This window comes from Humulus lupulus, chromosome 6 (assembly GCF_963169125.1).
Source record: "Humulus lupulus chromosome 6, drHumLupu1.1, whole genome shotgun sequence".
Lineage (NCBI taxonomy): Eukaryota > Viridiplantae > Streptophyta > Magnoliopsida > Rosales > Cannabaceae > Humulus > Humulus lupulus.
The window spans coordinates 33,079,931-33,099,149 of NC_084798.1; positions in this window are offsets into that span (position 1 = coordinate 33,079,931).

Genomic DNA, 19,219 nt, shown 5'->3' on the forward strand with positions numbered 1-19,219 from the left:
TTAGGGTCTTATTGACGGCCTCGACCTGGCCATTTGCCTGAGGATAGGCCACGGACGAGAAGCTTTTCATAATCCCATACCTTTCGCAAAATTCAGTGAATAGGTCGCTGTCGAACTGGGTTCCATTGTCAGAAACGATTTTCTTGGGCAGCCCGAATCGGCAGATAATGCTCTTAACCACGAAGTCGAGGACTTTTTTGGAAGTTATTGTTGCCAAAGGCTCTGCCTCAGCCCACTTCGTAAAGTAGTCGATGGCCACCACGGCGTAGCGGACCCCGCCTTTTCCAGTAGGGAGGGCGCCAACCAAGTCGATCCCCCAAACTGCAAATGGCCATGGAGAAGAGATCATCTTCAGCTCGACTGGGGGAGCTCGGGAAACTGTGGTGAATCGCTGGCACTTGTTGCACTTCTTGACATACGAGATCGATCCCTTGGATAGATTGGGCCAGTAATATCCTTGACTTAAGACCTTTAGGGCCAAGCTTTTCCCCCCAGTGTGATCCCCGCAAAAACCCTCATGCACTTCCTGCAGGATGGCCTTTGCTTCGCATGGAAGAACACATCGTAGGAGAGGTAGGGAGTGCCCACGTCGGTATAGCATCCCATCTACCATCGTATACCTTGGGGCCTGGTACAGTACCCGCCGCGCATCATTACGCCCTTCAGGTAGCTTCCCCTTGGTGAGATACTCGAGGATGGGGGTCATCCAGGTCGGCCTAGCGTCGATCATCTCGACCTCCGCCCTGACTTCTTCTATACTTGGTTTTTCCAAGAACTCTACCGATACTAACCCCAAAGCCTCCATCTCCCCGGAGGTGGCGAGCTTGGCAAGAGTGTCTGCGTTAGCGTTCTGCTCCCGAGGTATCTGCTCGATCGAGCCTCGTCCAAACACGGACAGTTCGACTTTTAACTTTGCCAGGTAAGCAGCCATCTTGGTTCCTCGTGCCTGATATTCGCCCAGCACCTGGTTTACCACGAGCTGGGAGTCACTGAAGCACTGAACGGAGCTTGCCTTCAGACCCTGGGCTATTCTCAGTCCAGCCAGCAAAGCTTCATATTCGGCCTCGTTGTTGGAGGCCTTGAATTCGAATCTCAGCACTGAGTGGAATCTATGTCCCTCAGGGGATATCAAAATGATTCCAGCCCCGGAGCCGTTCTCAATGGATGAGCCATCCACGAAGATCTTCCACGACGCCTGGGCCGAGGTGACCTAGGGTGAGTCTTTTGCAGGATCCTCCCGGAATCCTGTGCACTCTGCCACAAATCGGCCAGGGCCTGACTTTTTATAGCGGTGGGGTGTAAAAAATCTCGAACTGACTGAGTTCGATAACCCACTTTAACATGCATCCCGATGCTTCAGGTTTTTGCAAAACCTGCCTTAAAGGCTGATCGGTTATGACGTGTATTGAGTGGGACTGGAAATACAACCTGAGCTTTCGGGAGGCCGTGATAAGGCAGAACGCCAATTTTTCCATCAATGGGTATCGGGATTCAGCCCCGAGAAGTCTCTTGCTGATGTAGTAGACCGGTTGCTGAACCCGGTCTTCTTCTCAGACCAATATGGCACTAGCTGCATCCTCTGTGACAGCTAGGTAGAGAAAAAAGGGCTCTCCTGCCTTTGGTTTGGACAATACGGGTGGTTCGGCAAGATGTGCCTTCAGGGCGAGGAAAGCACCTTCGCACTCCTCTGTCCATTCGAACTTCTTATTTCCTCGGAGCAGGTTATAGAATGGCAGGCACTTGTCGGTGGATTTTGAAATAAATCGATTTAGGGCTGCCACCTTTCCTGTCAGGCCTTGGACGTCTTTGCGCGTCCTGGGTGAAGGAAGCTCGAGCAATGACCTGATCTTGTCGGGGTTTGCCTCGATTCCTCGGGTATTGACGATGAAACCCAGGAATTTTCCAGATGCGACCCCAAAAGCGCACTTCTGTGGATTAAGCCTCATGTCGTATTCTCTTAGTATCTTGAAGCATTCCTCCAGGTCAGAAACATGGTTATCGGCAGTCTTTGACTTTACCAGCATGTCATCAACGTACACTTCCATGTTCTTCCCGATCTGGTTGGTGAACATTCTATTTACTAACCTCTGGTATGTAGCACCGACGTTCTTCAGCCCGAACGGCATGACCTTGTAATAGTAGACGTTAGTCGGGGTCATGAAGCTGGTGTGCTCCTGGTCCGCCGGATTCATGGCGATCTGATTGTAGCCTGAGTACGCGTCCATAAAGGACATGAGCTCGTGCCCCACCGTGGCATCCACCAATTGGTTAATCCTTGGCAAGGGAAAAAATCTTTGGGATAGGCTTTATTCAGGTCGGAGAAGTCGATGCAGGTCCTCCATTTCCCATTAGGCTTCGGGACCAGCACGGGGTTGGCGACCCAAATCGGAAACTTGGCTTCACGGATAAAGCCGCATTTCTTGAGCCGGGCTACTTCTTCCTCTAAGGCCTCAGCCTGAGTTGTTCCCAGGCGCCTCTGGTTCTGAGACTTTGCAGGAACGCTCTTATCCAAATGAAGGGTGTGCATGATGACATTTGGACTGATTCCCACCATGTCCTCGTGTGACCACGCAAACACATCCAGGTTATCCTGCAGAAATTTGATCAGTTCCGCTTTCCTCTTGTTACAGAGGTTTTTCCCGAGCTTGACCGTCCGTGAAGGATTTTGTGGATCAATGTTTATTTCCTCGAGCTCTTCAATAGCCTGGAGCTCGGACTTATCCTCGCCTATTCGGGGGTCAATATCCTCGCTGAAGACGATATTTTCCTCTTCGGCGCTCTGAGCTTTTTCAATCTCAGGGTTAGTTAATGGTTCCTGAGATTCCTCTCCTCCACCTTGGATGGCCATTGCTAGCTGCCCGGGTTTCGATTTTCCCTTCATGGAAATGCTATAGCATTCCTTGGCAGCGAGCTGATCACCACGGACCATGCATATCCCCATGGAAGAAGGGAATTTCAGCGCGAGGTGGCGAACAGAGGTGATGGCCTCAAAAGCTATAAGTGTGGGTCGGCCCAAAATAGCATTGTACGCAGCGGGGCAGTTGATGACCACGAACTCAAGGAGTTTGGAGACTGTCCGAGGTCCTTCTCCTAAGGTGATCACCAGCTCGATCATCCCTATAGCCGCTGATCCTTCTCCCGAAAAACCATACAGCATCATGGAGGTCACCTTCAGCTCGGTGACAGTCAGACCCATCTTCTCCAGTGTGGATTGGAATAGAAGGTTTACCGAGCTCCCATTATCAATCAGCACTCTCCTAACCCTCTGATTAGCGAGCTGTACTGCTACGACTAGGGGGTCGTTATGAGGGAACTGAACGTGGTTGGCATCTTCTTCAGTAAAAATAATTGGCTGACTCTCCAATCGCTTCTGCTTTGGCAGACGCTGCTCCGAGACGAACTCTACTCTATTATGCGCATTGATTTCGTTTACGTATCTCTTTTGGGCACCCCTGCTCGCGCCAGCCAAATGCGGACCTCCCGAGATTGTGGATATATATCCTCCTATCATTGGAGTAGGGACGTCTTGATCTATCCGAGACCTGGGCTGACTGACCGGGACTTCCGGAGCAGGTCGACTTGCTGGAACCCTATTCCGCGCGTACTGAGCCAAGGGGCTGGCACTGATGAGAGTTTCGATCTCATCTTTCAAATGCCTACAATCATCAGTGTTGTGGCCAACGTCGTTGTGAAAACGACAAAACTTGGAGGTGTCTCTCTTCCCCTTATGGTGCTTTAACGGCTCTGGCTTCTTCCAGGGGAGACGAGCAGAATTCACCAGGAAGATGTTCTCCTTAGAGTGGGTGAGCTCTGTATAAGTCGCGTAGACCGGCTTAAATTTGTCTACGGACTTATTCTTCTTTGGGCCTTGCTGGTTACCCTCGCCGTTCCCCTTTCTTTTGCCTCCGCATAACTGGTTATTCTGTGTAACGTTCTGGGTCACAGTCACGACCTCCGTTCCCACTCCAGCGGGCTGCTCAGGGACCTGGCTGGTTCCTGCAGCTGAGGCTTGGGCTTCCTCCAAGTTGATCCATCCTTGGGCCCTATTCAGGAATTCATTTACTGAGCTGACTCCTTTCCTTTGTATTTCGTTCCAGAGTCCCCCTCCAATGAGGATTCCAGTCCTCAAAGCCATGAGCTTGGAGTTGTCATCTGCGTCTTTGGCCCGAGCAGCGATGTTCGTGAACCTGTTCAGGTAAGCCTTCAGAGGCTCGTCGGGTTGTTGCCTCACGTTAGCCAGAGAGTCGGCCTTGATGCGGGCAGCCTGGGAGGCTCGGAATGCCCTTTTGAAGTCAGCAAAGAAAGTCTTCCAAGAGCTGATTGATTGTTTCTTGCTTTGTTTGAACCACTGCCTGGCTGGTCCAGTCAGTGTGGAGGGAAATATCAGACACCTCAGCTCGGGGCGAATGTTGTGGGCCATCATCAGGGTATTGAACATCCCCAGATGATCCGACGGATCTCCGTCTCCATTGAATTTGGATAGGTGAGGCATAGGGAAACCGGGTGGGTATGCCGTTGCTGCTATGCTGGGGGCGAAGAGCTCGAGCTCATCCCCCGAATCATATTCGTCTTTCTCTTTCTTCGACAGGAGTTTCCTCATTAGCTCCTCCATCTGAGCCAGGCGCTCAAGGGTTTTATCCTGATTTCCTTGGTTATTCCGAGGCTGCTCGACAGCTCCGGATCCATTGTATACGTTTGGTGGGTTATTGCCCCTCCTATCTTGAGATAGGTTATTTGGGGCATTCCCACCGTTACGTATCTCGGACAGGTCTCCCCCTGAGCGAGCATGGCTGCCACCTCCTACTGGTTCCCCCCTATGAGAGTTAAGGCGATCTCGAAGGTCGCCCCTCTGGGTGGCTTGAGGACTTTGCGCCGAGCTTAAGCGTTGACGCAGGTCTCCACCAGAAAGGTCGCTCCGGCGACTGCTGGTCCAGTAGCTCCCGTTAGAAAAGCTCGGAGTCCGCCTTTGGGGGTGAGGAGTCGGGCTCTCTCTTGGCGCCCTGCTACGTCGGGAAGGTCCTGCGGATGGCGAGTTTCTCCTGCTGCTTCCATAAGCTGGAATATCTCGGATGGGCCGAGGAGGAGACGGATATCTTATTGGAGACGAAGGATGCCTGACCGGAGATGCAATCCTGGTTCCGTCAGGGCGGATCAAGTTAGGTGGGGGCCTTTCGGCCCTGCCAACCTGCAGGTCCCGCACCTGGTGATCTGGACGAGGCACAGGACGGCTGGTGGGGACGGGCTGACGCTGTGAGCCCTCCTCGGATCTCCTTCTGGAATTCCCTCGAGCTCTCCTGGGCGCGCTCGAGGCTGGTTGGGAGTTGGGAGTTGAAGTTCGGACCGAGCGGCTATACTGTTGTTCGGCTCTAGGCATTTCTTCGAAGTTTGCCTCTCGACGGTACGATGAGGGAATAGAGTTTGATGTCGGAGGTCTGTCTGAGCGGCTAGGCCTGGAACGATTACCCCGGCGGGACTTACGAGTCTCACCTTGCCTCTTTCCGACGTTAGCGTCGGTTGTAAGAGGGGGTAGTCGGGCCAACACCTCCTTAATCTACTGACTAGCTTTCGCTAGTTGGCTCCTCAACTAAGCGTTCTCCATTTCTACCGCAGTGTAAAAATCTGGGTTTGGATTAGGTGGCCGGGGCGGCGAACTTCCAGTGTCATCTTGGCCAACCGGCTGCTTGCCCGGCCGCTGCTGGACTTCAGGATTTGCTCACCAGAGATGGCGGCATGATGAGCCTCCTGCCCATCATGTTGTTCCCCCTCGTTACCGTGTCTTGATCGAGTGGTCACCATAGTTGGATGTTTCTGATAGCACCAATCTAACTAGCTCTCAATGAAAGCACCAAACTGTTGACGCGGTTCTTCGCCAACAGGAAATTAAGAAAATAAGAGGAAGGGATTAGTGCTTAACTATGAACCGAAATAGATGAATGATCTTTTAATGGACTGGTGACACAATTACGTTTTTTAGGTGGTTCAAATGTTAAAATCCTTCTACTTCACCAGCCAATATTATTGCTATATGCTTGGTATTCTTTTACAGGGTATTTCCTTACACAATAGAATCCAACCCTTTACAACTCCCAGGGTCTCCATATTTATAGGAGAGGGCACCTGGGAGTTGGTAAGGGAGGGGGGGTCATCCCGTGACCTTCTTACCTATCATGTCATTCCTGTGACATTCATGATTAATTCCTAAAACCTAACACATGAAGTGTGGTCTAATCAATAGGTAAGGGGGATAATGGGCCGCACAGCCCAACCCAGTCGTGGGTGCCTGAATACGCACGTTCATGCTGCGTGTCCGAGAAGTCAGGGATATATCAGACACATGATGTCTGATATATGCACGTTTACCTTGCGTGGTTGACTTTATAAAAGGTCATAGCCTCCAACTCTAACTCGTACCACGAGCTGGATGCTTCCTCAACCTGTGGCCTTCACAGTCCAAACTCAGTCCTTAAGTAATCTTTGGCGAACCTTTGGATACCCCGAGCTAACGAGGTAGGACCTGACGACAACAGCTCCGGTCATGGGGGATCCACGTGGCTGATATAATTTAGGCTGTATCTCAGCTCGCTAATAGCCCGTTGGAAAATCAGGGCGTACAACCATATACTTAATAAAAAACTTTTGTATTATTTTTTTTAATTACTTTTAGGATATTATTATATTTAGGTTAATAATATATATATACAATTAATTCTATACACTAAACAATATACTTTCCTCCATCATATATATATTATTGTTATTATTATTTTTATATGCACATACTATTATATTTGATTATAAAAAATTTATTTATATACATATATTATTGTTGTTATTATATTATTTTTATACAGACATACAAATCTAAGGTGATAGAATTGGCTTTCACTGATAGTGGTGATGATGCATGAGTTATGTTCATTATACATATGTATGTTTTGAATTATTATTGGATATGCATACATGGATTCTAATTTCATTTTAAGTAATAATTGGTTATCACTATAAAAATAATTTTGAATTTTTTAGTATTGTGGCACTAACCAGTTACCACTATCAATTTTAACTGTCTTGGCAAGTGCTCGAGTGAATTGCAATTGGTTACTGCCATATCTGAAAGAAAGAAAAAAAAGAGATCAGAATATTACCACTAAAAGAGAAGAAGGATGAGGAGGTGGTAGTAACCAGTTACCCCTATAAAAATAACAACTAAATGGTAACTGGTTACTAGGCCAAATCTAGAAATAAAAAATTATTTCTGAAAAAAAATCTGAGAAGAAGAAGAAGGTGGTAACTGGTTATCCATATCAAAATAATCAGTTATTGATAATGGTTAGGAAGTTAGACCTAGAAAAGAACCTGGAAAGTAAAAGATTAATCTGAGAAGTAGAAAAAAGAAGGTATTACCTAGTTACTTCTATCCAAATAATAATAAAATGGTGACCGGTTACTTAGCCATTTTTTTTATTTAAAAGAAACCAACACACCTGTAAAACAAAATCAGGTATGAAAATAATTAAGAAGAAGAAGAATGAGATCGAAGAAGGTAACTGATTACTTATGTAGTGTTAAAAAGAAATCCAAATCTGAAAAACAAAATCAGATTTAAAAACAACCATGAAGAATGAGATTGAATAAGGTAACGAGAAAGAGATATTTTGTTTATAGTATTTTGTGGGATTCCCATATTTAAAATCACCATATTTTGTGGCATAAGTTTTATGCCCATAAATATAGAAAATAACTTGTTTTTTCCCATATTATTAAAACTAATTAAATTTGAAAATAACTTGATTAATATTATCAATTTAACCAAAATTATTGTACCGTTCATGTGGCAAATACATATGCCACAAACCTTCTTAACTTCAGGCTAAATAACATCAAGAATTTAACCTTCTTTGTTATACTCGTTGGCACTTTCAAAAAGCTTTCTGGGTTTTTGTTGACGCCGTTTTTCGTCAAACAATGAAAGAAGAGCACGTAAACAATGAATGACAATGGCTAAATGAAATAAAACAAATCAAACACGCTATTTTTACGTGGTTCAGCAGTTAAATCTGCCTAGTCCACGAGTCTCTGTTATTAAACTCAAGATTATCTCTGAAAATTCTTCAGCATGAATTCTTCAGAGTTTTCTCTCAAGGTTTAGAATTTCGGTCCATTACAATGGTGCATGGCTTCTCTATTTATAGAGAAGGATGCAGAATACTATCCCACATATTTTGGGTAGTTACTCTTTTGTGAATAAAATAAATGGCTTTAAATGCCTATAATCAGATGTAAAAGGAAACGTCCCTAAAGACCAGGAAACGCATAACTGACCAAATAATATCCCACGATTCTTGGGGATTTACATTAATAAATGAGGATTACATCTCATATTTATAATACTTGTAGGTATTCAAGGTGGTTATCGCGTATCCCTAAGGCTTTAGCATCCCAGGTCCCACGTCATTGTGCGAGCTAATGACATCTCCCGAGATCACGTGTCTTTCGAGATCGTACGTACATCGAGCTCGAGACCCCCCGATTCGAAGTCGTCCTCGAGGATGAGTGTGTTATCGGAGCTACCCTTCGAGATCGAGATCGTTTCGAGGTCACCATATTCGAGATCATATATCATACTTTGCAGGCTCGATATACAATCCTGGAGCATACTCCAATCCTTACAAGACCATTCGTTGCGAATCCAACTTTCGAGGTCACATTTACCATGGCTCGAAATCTGGGTATAACATCTTGCCCCCTCAAAAGTATTTGTTTGAATCCTAAGAGAAGGAAACTTTTGAACTACTTTCTTTGAGAACTGTACCGTCATACACTCTTGAAAATGGACACGCGTCAGCCGGGTATTGCTCACTTTAGGTACTTGAGTACCTTGGAAACACGCCCACGATCGTCCGTCTGACAACTTTTCGGCGCCTTCTTGTCATTGATCCCCATCCGTTCGATCTAGTGAGGATTTCATTCGACGCTCCTGATTAATTCCTTTTCCCCGCCTATATATACAAGACCCCACTCTTCATCTTCTTCACTTTTATCTTCATTCGCCATAAGCAAGAAAAGAAAAACAAGCCCAGAGACCTCTTTGCAAAGTTCCAGTTCCGTGCATGTTTTCTCGACCAAAGAAGCAAAGGAATCCTGGTCTGTTCGAGTCAGTGAGTTCTTTCCTGCAACCTCTTCTTCAATCGACGATCTCTCTGCAATCACCATTACTGTGTAAGTATGCCATTTTTGTTCTCCATTTAAAATGTTCTTGCTGTGTGTGCTAGTTTATGTTCTTAGCATGATACAATAGGAGGTTTTGAACCGATAAGATTTTATGCTTTCTAGATTTTCATTCTGGATGTTCGTCTCTGGTTTATACCCAGTTTTGACATTTGAGTGTGGTTCCCATTTTCTGGGTTTTGAAACCCTTAGGCAACGTTTCTTGTACATTAAGTTTTCGGATAAAAACATGGGCTTTGACAAATGCACGAAACCCAAAAACGCTTTTCCTGGCTAACCGCCACTCTTCTTTCCCTTGAATTTCAGGATTTTCAAAAAATTATCCACACTCCTTTTCTTTTTCGTGGAATACACGCCCCTGACTCCTCAATAAGGGTCTTAGTATTTTAGTCTCGTTCCTAAACCTCCGAGCTCATTCCATCGAGCTCGTGACTCTTGCATGCATGGCCCTCACCATTTTTTCTTTCTCGCTAGATGTCACAGAATCTGGAAAGACGGTGGGGGTCATTGCTGGCAGTCCCTTACGAGCCGAAATCTCCGAGCCCGGAATCGCTCTTTTCCCGGAACCAACGTCGGATAAGAGAATACGAGCTTGCACGCGAGCAAGAAGACATTCGAGCTCACTATCGCCGCCAGATAGATGAAGTCATCGAAAGGAAGAGAAGAGTTCTTCGGGAGGCCATCTATCCGGAGCCCAATTCAGGACCTAGGCCTATTCCTCTCGACCCGGCGCTAAAATTCACTGTTGCGTATCACCCAGGGGAACTCCAGTTTTCATTAATGGGGGAAACTTCATCTTCGTAGCCGAAGAAGGAGATGTTCGAGGCCGAGCTCTACTGGAGCACGGTTACCACAGCCAGCCAAATATCTGAAATATTGGCCTTCCATGGCCTTAGCTCGTCCGACGCCTTTAAGTGTCGAGTTCCGACCAGCCATGAACGGAGCTGTTTCGCTCCTGGCGGCCACGACACCACAGTGAGATACGCGGCATGGAGCCAGGAGCACATGAGGGCAGGAGCTTTGCTGCCCTTGAAGTCTTTTTTCAAAGACTTTACTGATTTCGTTGGGTTGGCACCGTTCCAGCTCAACACTAATTCGTACAGGGTGCTGTCTGCCCTGAGGTCCTTGTATCACGAGCTGCAGTGGAAAGGACCCTCACCTAAAGAGATTTTATATCTCTTTTGTTTGAAAAGTAACCCCTCCCGAGCTCGGGGAGGGGATGGTTTTTACTACCTCTCGAGCTACCCCAAGGAGACGAAGGTTTTTGGGGATCTTCCCAACCACCCGCCTGATTTCAAAAAGGCCTTCTTCTGGACAGATGGTCTGTCCCCGTCTCGGCATTATTCGTTTAGGCGGATTCGTAAGTATTCTCGTTACTTTTATTCCTGAGCTCGAGACTTTAGTTCTTAAATCCATATTTAGTTGAAATGTGTCTCGCCTTTCAGCTAATTTCCAGCGTCCCACCCCCGATGAGGCAATGAAAAGGCACAGAGAAGCCTTGCTCCGACTCCCTTGCGGCAGGAGATCTCTTTCATATCTATTGCATGAGGACAAGCTCCGAGCCTGCGGGCTGTTGGGAGAGGGCCAGTCAACCTCTGACTGGTCCAGTAAAAAATATGAACGCTGGGAGGAAGTGCCACTGCCCACAGGCGCCCTTCCTCCGAGGAGAGAAAGGAGACCGTCACTCCCAGTTCGCCTGAGGAGTCCGCGATCGGGGAATGAGGCCAATGACGAAGCCTCGAGCTCGGATTCGGATGGAGGTAAAACCCTTCCTACTTCGCGAATGTGGTCCCCCACTTTACTAAAACACAGGCCCAATAGGTTAGTCTCGTGCCCACAGGATAGATACCACTTCTACATATGGAGTTGGGTAGATGACTGTGTCCATAGGTTTGATAGTGGGCTCGGGAAATACGATACCATGTACACCACGGACGAGGTGTGGAATGGGATAGTTGTGCAGTACGGGACCAATGATTATAGGGACCTCTCGAGGTTATCACCTACTTATAGGGAAGGCACTCCCCCCACCTCCTCTGAAGACGGGGGAATTTCATGGTCCCCAAGCTCGAGCTCGGGGGAGAGTTCCAGTTAGGTTTTCCTTTACTGACTCACTGTGTTGTGATACTGAAATAACTTGATGTACACTTTTCCTTTACTGACTCACTGTGTTGTGACTTGTGCAGGCGAGATGGACTCCGACCTTGACACCCTTATCGACAATGCAGGCGCCAAGAGGAGCAAATGCCCTAGGGCGGGGTCACTGAAGACCGGTCAGCCGGGCAAAGGCTCCAAGAGATCCAAGAAGACACCTCCCCTTGCCCCGCCGGCTTCGAGCTCTGTTGCTGCGTCGACTGTCCAGGCCAGCGCCTCCATGACAATGCCATCCTCGCAGGCCGTCGTCTCCGCGGTTGCACCGACTTCACTGGTTGGTGCCCCTGCCATTGCTGAGTCCCAACCTCCTGTGGTGGGTGAAACGTCTTCTGCTCAACTTTCCAGAAGACCTTCTGCTTCTCGAGCTCAGAAGCTAACAATCTCCACCCATATGGACTCATATGTGGTGGACAATGCTGCTGGTCCTCACGGATCTACTCTGATCTCGGATGTCATGTCTCGGATCGGCCAGAGCTATGGCAGTTTCAAAGCTCCCCAGTGGCAGTGCTTAACTGGCACCCGAAACCGCACTGTTCTCTACGAGAAGAGTATCGAGCACACTGCTGCGGTAAGTATTCTTCTATGTTCCTTTTGCTTACATTCATACTGACCCCGAGGCTAATGGTGGTTTCTTCCTTTTTTCAGGCTCTTGCCTTCACTGCCCAGCTCAATTACGAGCTGAACAACGAGATCCATTCGAGCAGGACTCATGCTCAAGAGGCGAAGGACCTCCACCTTAGAGCGAACGACGATCTGAAGGCGGCGAATGCTAAGCTCGAGGCAGTGGTTAAGGAGCGTGAGGACATGGCCAAGGAGCTCGGAAAGCTGAGAGCTGAACTCGAGGAGCAAAAGAAAGATAACACCCAGCTTCGGGAGACCAATAAGAAGCTTGAAGAGGACAAGGCCGCCACCTTCGACGTCATAGAGGATGCCAAAACTCGCCTGCTTGCCGAGTACAAAGAAAAGAAGGAAAAGGCGGTCGACTCAGCCATGTACCGGATGTGGGCTTATAACGAAGAGCTGGACACCAGCTTCTTAGGTCCCCACGAGGCGCCGCTTCTTGAACGATGGAATGCTCGGCTCGAGAAGGAAGAGGCTGAACGGCTTGAGAAGGAGAAGGCTGAGCAGCTCGAGAAGGAAAAGGCTGTTTCGGGCACCGTTTCGGAGGAAGCTCAGGAGGATAGTCATGCTATTCGTCCCGAGGGGTCCGGTGCCACTGATGCTGAGAAGGCCAAGGAGACTCCTCTTCCTTGAATCTGACCTCGGGGAGATCAGTTATCGGGGCTGCGTCCCCTTATTTCTGTAACTATTTTAATATATGCCCACGGGGCTGATACAATTTCTTTTACCATTCTTTTAGATGCTTTACATTTCTTGGCTCGAAATATTTTGCATATTTTTATATTGATGAACCGGTTATGTTTATTTATTCATACAAACATAGTTTGGATTTACGCTCGAAATTCGATGCATTCATGCATAGTTTATTCGAATTATCCGCTTCCGACCTCGTTACTTATCAAGGTTGGATATTACTTTAACCATGAACTCAAAAGTACTTATATGGTATGTAATGTGAATGATCTGGTTATATCTTTTTTGTTTAGTCACTTTTCCTCATCCTCAGTTTTTGTTCCGAGGTTTAAGAGTTTGAAACTATTTCTCTTAAGATATTCCAGCCTCGATCTCGACTTGTCTCGTTATAGGTTTAGGCTCCTACTTATCATCGATCAATTTTTTGGCTGGTTTGTTCCAGACCTGTTAAGTTTGCACATCTGGTTAACTCCAAACGTTTTAGGTTTTTGGTAGTTCGGTTTTCTCCGAACCATCTAGGCTCGCGTATTTGGTTATATCCAAATACTTCGTATGTTTTTGATAACTCGGTTATCTAGGCTCGCGAATTTGGTTATCTCCAAATACTTTTATCTTTTTGATAAGTCGGTTATGTCCGAACTATCTAAGCTCGCGTACTTGGTTATATCCAAATACTTTATCTATGTATATATTTTTTTATTTTTTAATCTGATGGTATATATACCAATGATGCCCCCTTAATATCCTATGAGTGTGACCATAGGTTATTAAATTAAGAGAGGTTGCAAAAATAAAAAGAAATTACATATGGAACAAAATAGACCTTTTATTTGATGAAATTCAAAAACAAACTAGTACAGATAGAAATTCATGGTTACAGGCAACACTTCCTACACTATTGATAGTAAGGTCTAAGGTGTTCGCCATTCCATGCTCGCGGTATTAGGCTCCCATCCAATCTCGCGAGCTTGTACACACTAGGTCGGATGACTGACTCTATCTGGTATGGTCCTTCCCAGTTCGGCCCGAGCACTCCGGCTGCTGGATCTCGGGGTGCCAAGAATACGCGTCTTAATACCAGATCTCCCATTCCGAACTTTCGATCTCGAACCCTCTTATTGAAATATCGTGTAGTTCGTTGCTGGTAAGCAGCATTTCTCAGCTGAGCCTCTTCTCTTTTTTCTTCGATCAAGTCTAGGGTTTCTTCGAGCTGAGTATGATTTGAATCCTGATCGTAAATTTGAGTTCGGATCGTCGGGATTTCGACCTCGATGGGCAACATTGCCTCGCAGCTGTACGCTAGAGAGAACGGAGTATGTCCTGTTGATGTCCGAGTTGTGGTCCTGTATCCCCAAAGGACTTGAGGCAATTCCTCGGGCCATCGTCCCTTTGCCTCCTCCAACTTTTTCTTTAGAGAGCTCTTGAGAGTTTTGTTAACGGCTTCGACCTGACCATTCGCTTGAGGGTGAGCCACTGATGAAAAACTCTTTATTATGCCGTTCTTTTCACAAAAGTTGGTGAATAAGTCGCAATCGAACTGGGTTCCGTTATCGGATACAATCTTTCTCGGTACTCCGTATCGGCATACGATGTTCTTTACCACGAAGTCAAGGATCTTTTTCGAAGTTATAGTTGCCAATGGTTCAGCCTCCGTCCATTTCTTGAAGTAATCAACGGCGACTACAGCGTATTTCACTCCACCTTTTCCAGTTGGGAGAGAGCCTATGAGGTCGATACCCCATACTGCGAAAGGCCATAGGGATGTCAACATGGTCAGTATAGATGGTGGAGCTCGGGGTATCGTGGCGAATCTCTGGCATTTGTCGCATTTCTTCACATACTCAAAAGAGTCTGTTCTAATGGTTGGCCAGAAATATCCTTGACGTATGATCTTCTTGGACAGGCTATGCCCCCCGGTGTGGTCTCCGCAGAACCCTTCATGAATTTCTTCAATGATCTTCTTTGCTTCGGGAGGGGTTACACACCTAAGCAGTGGCATGGAATATCCTCTTCTGTATAGCTTTCCGTCCAAAATGGTGTAACGAGGAAGTTGATACATCAACTTTCGAGCTTGATTTCGATCTTTTGGAAGAATTCCATTTTCGAGATAATCAACTATTGGACTCATCCAGGTTGGTTCTGTTTCAATCATACACACATCTTCCTCGTCTGGCTTAGTAATTCTGGGTGCTGATAGGTGTTCTACGGGTACAACATTCAGCTCTTCATTTTCGGTGGAAGTGGCGAGTCGAGCTAAGGCATCTGCATTTGAGTTTTGTTCTCGGGGAACCTGTTCGATTGCATAAAACTCAAAATACTCCAATGCGGATTTTTCCTTCTCCAGATAAGCTGCCATTCTTGTGCCATGAGCCTGGTACTCTCCCAAGATTTGATTAACCACAAGCTGGGAGTCGCTGTAGCAATGTATAGCTTTGGCCTTGAGCTCTTTTGCTATTCGTAGTCCCGCAAGTAGAGCCTCGTACTCAGCTTCATTATTAGATGCTTTAAAGCCAAATCTTAAAGCAGAGTGAAATTTTCTCCCTGCAGGAGTGATCAGAATAACTCCTGCCCCCGCTCCATTTTCATTTGACGAGCCGTCGACGTAAAGTTTCCACAGCTCGTGGGCCGTGGCTATTACCTCGTCGTCGGCTATACCAGTGCACTCCACTATGAAGTCTGCCAAGGCTTGTGCTTTAATGGTCATTCTTGGATGGTAAGTGATCTCGAACTGTCCGAGCTCAATAGCCCATTTAAGGAGTTGACCTGACGCCTCTGGTTTAGACAGGACTTGCCTAAGTGGTTGATCTGTCAGTACATGGATGGGATGTGCCTGAAAGTAGGGGCGGAGCTTGCGAGATGAGTGGATTAAGCTGAGGTCGAGTTTCTCCATCAATGGATATCTTGACTCTGCCCCCAGTAATCTCTTACTGATGTAATAGACGGGTTTCTGCACCCTCTCTTCCTCTCGAACGAGCACCGCGCTTATCGCGTGTTCGGTGGTTGAGAGGTATAGGTACAATACTTCTCCCGTTTCGGGTTTTGACAGGATGGGTGGTTCAGCGAGGTGTCTTTTGAGCTCCTGAAAGGCTAGCTCGCACTCTTCTGTCCATTCAAATTTCTTACTTCCTTTTAATAAGTTGAAGAATGGAAGGCCACGATCCGTTGACTTCAAGATGAATCTGCTCAGGGCGGCCATCCTGCCAGTCAAGCTTTGGACATCTTTATGCTTCCGAGGTGAAGGCATATCAATCAGGGCCTTTATTTTTTCGGGATTAGCCTCGATTCCATGAGAGTTGACAATGAAACCCAGAAATTTTCCCGAAGATACCCCAAAAGTGCACTTCTGAGGATTTAACTTCATGTTGTACTTTCTGAGCACGCCAAAGCACTCTTCGAGGTCATCAACATGGTTCTTGTTAAGTTGAGACTTTACAAGCATGTCGTCAACATAAACTTCCATGTTGTTCCCTATTTGTTCTGAAAACATCATGTTTACGAGCCGCTGATATGTAACTCCAGCGTTCTTGAGTCCAAACGGCATAACATTATAATAGTATAGCCCTTTATCTGTAATGAAGCTCGTATGTTCTTGGTCGGGGGCATGCATGGGAATCTGGTTATATCCAGAATATGCATCCATGAATGACATCAAGCCATGCCCCGCCGTGGCATCCACGAGCTGATCAATTCTCGGCAGCGGAAAACAGTCTTTTGGGCAAGCCTTGTTGAGGTCCGAGTAGTCAATACAGGTTCTCCACGTCCCATTGGGCTTTGGGACCAACACTGGATTGGCTACCCAGTCAGGGTAAAAGGCATCCCTAATGAAATGGTTTGCTTTTAATCTGTCAACTTCCTCCTTTAATGCTTTCTTTCTGTCCTCGTCCAGTTGTCTTCGCTTTTGTTGCTTCGGGGGAAAGTTTTTGTCTATGTTTAATGCGTGGCTCGCAACATTTGGGCTTATCCCCACCATGTCTGAGTGTGACCATGCGAAGACATCCTGGTTTTTCTTTAGAAAGAAAATTAATTGCTATTTTGCTTCGTCTTGGAGGTGTTTTCCAACCTTCACCTTCTTCGAGGGATCAGCTTCGTCGAGCTGAACTTCTTCGAGCTCTTCCAATGGTTCGAGGTCAACTTTCTCCTCAATCCTTGGATCGATTTCCCCGTCAATTTCTAAAACTGTTCCATCTTTATTTTGTACGATAACGAGTGCTTGAGCGCTCGTTTGTTTCTTTCCCCTCACAGAAATGCTATAGCACTCCCTTCCTGCCAATTGATCTCCTTTTAATGTCCCGATCCCGCTTGGGGTTGGGAACTTAAGGGCCAGGTGCCTCACAGATGACACTGCCCCCAGCCTGACCAGGGCGAGTCTCCCGAGCAGTACATTGTAGGCAGACGGTAAATCTACCACCACGAACTCCATTATCTTGGTCACCGAGACTGGATAGTCTCCCAAGGTCACAGGGAGTTCAATGGATCCCATACAGGCAGTCCCTTCTCCTGAAAAGCCGTACAAAGTAGTTGCACATGCCTTCAGGTCGCGAAGGGAGAGTCCCATTTTCTCGAGAGTCGCTTTATAAAGAATGTTGACTGAGCTCCCATTGTCTATGAGAACTCGGTGGACTCTCTTGTTGGCAAGCTGAAGAGTAATAACCAATGGATCATGATGAGGGAACTGAACATGGGAAGCGTCCTCCTCAGTGAAGGTTATCGGTTGCGTTTCAACCCTTTGGCTTTTTGGTGCCCTAGGTTCGGGTTCATAAGGAGACCCGTCCCCTGTCTTCAGCTCGTTAACGTATCGCTTTTGAGCATTTCTGCCCCCTCCTGCGAGATGAGGCCCTCCTGAGATGGTTATTACGTCCTCTCCATCTATCGGTGGGGGCCTGTCTTCTTCCCGAGATCGGGAGTTATTATTTTGTGCCATCGAAGGCTATTCTCTGGCTCGCAGTAGTCTGTCCAGTACTCTGGTTTTTGACATACTATCGGAAATAACCTCTCGAGATCAACCCTTCGATCTCATCCTTCAGCTGTCGACATTCATCAGTTGTGTGTCCGGTGTCTCTATGGAACCGGAAATACTTACTGGAATCCCTCTTGGATTTTTGATTCCTCATTGGGTCCGGACGCCTGAAGGGGACCTGGTTTTCATTAGCCAGGTATATGTTTTCCCGAGACTCGTTGAGCTCGGTGTGCACTTTATATACGGAGAAATACCTTTCTCCTTTCTTTTTCTTTCCTCCTTCAGCCTCGGGGTTATTTCCCTCGCTTTTTTTTTTTCTCTTGGAGGGATTCTCCAAGGTAGGCTGTGGAGCTACTGGGTCAGCCGAGGTTGAGGCGGAGTTAATGTTTATCGTTGTAGTTTCGGTCTGCGAGGTCGCCTTGAGCGTTGACCTCGCCTCCTCTACATTGACAAACCTCTGCGCCCATCTGTTAAACTCGGTTATTGACCTCACCGGTTTCCCTTGCATGTCATCCCAAAGGGCACTTCCGGGTAAAACACCAGCTCGGATGGCCATCAGGTGCCCACTGTCATCCACATCTCGAGCTCGGGCGACCTCTAGATTAAATCTTGTCAGGGAGCTTTTCAGTGTTTCGCCCGGCTGTTGTCGGACGTTAGTCAAAGTGGATGCCTCTGGTCTGACTCCCATCATAGCTCGGAACTGCTTCTTGAAGTCTCTAGACAACTGATCTCATGAAGTTATCGAGCGTCTCTTGTACTTTTCGAACCAACTCTTGGCAGGTCCGGCCAATGATGTTGGAAACAACATGCATCTGAGCTCGTAACCTACGTTACTAGCTCTCATAATAGTGTTGAATGTACTCAGGTGACTGCATGGGTCGGTTTTTCCTTCAAACGCTGGGACGTGAGGAATCCGGAACCCTTGAGGAAACTGAGTGTTAGAAATATGTGGAGCAAACGGCTCGAGCTCCTCGTCAGAGTCCTCATATCGACCATTCCCTCGTTCATTCTTTAAAAGCCTAAAGGCTTTTTCGAGCTGGTCGATCCTTTCTTGGACTGGGTCCTTAGGTGGTGTCTGGAATTGACAGTCATTGATCATGATTCCAGGCTCGCATCTCCGTGAGGGATCTCTACGCCCATTCAGGTGATTCCTTAGGTCCGGATTTGTCTGATCTCCCTTCCCCCTGCTCTGATTCAGATGGTTTCGCATGTCAGGACGATTCTTGCGGCTTCTAGTATTTTTACGACCTCGGTCGTGTTTACTGACGGACCTGGTCTCTCCGGACTCGTCACTGGTGAAACTCATCGATCGGTCATTTCGCGATGGGTTCTTCCCATGTCGCCTTGTCTCCGCAGTGCGAGACCGGGACGTCTGACTTTTCTCAGATTGTGCGCCTCTCCGCTCCTGGAAAGTCTCCCTGTGTCCTTGTCTATCCCCCGTACGCCCTTGATCCTGATCTCGAACAGGTTGAGCGTTTCTGCGGGGAGGTGAAGGATATCTTATGGGAGACGGAGGGAACCGTATAGGCGACGGTGGCTGCCACCCTTGCCTCGGCCTAGAGGGTC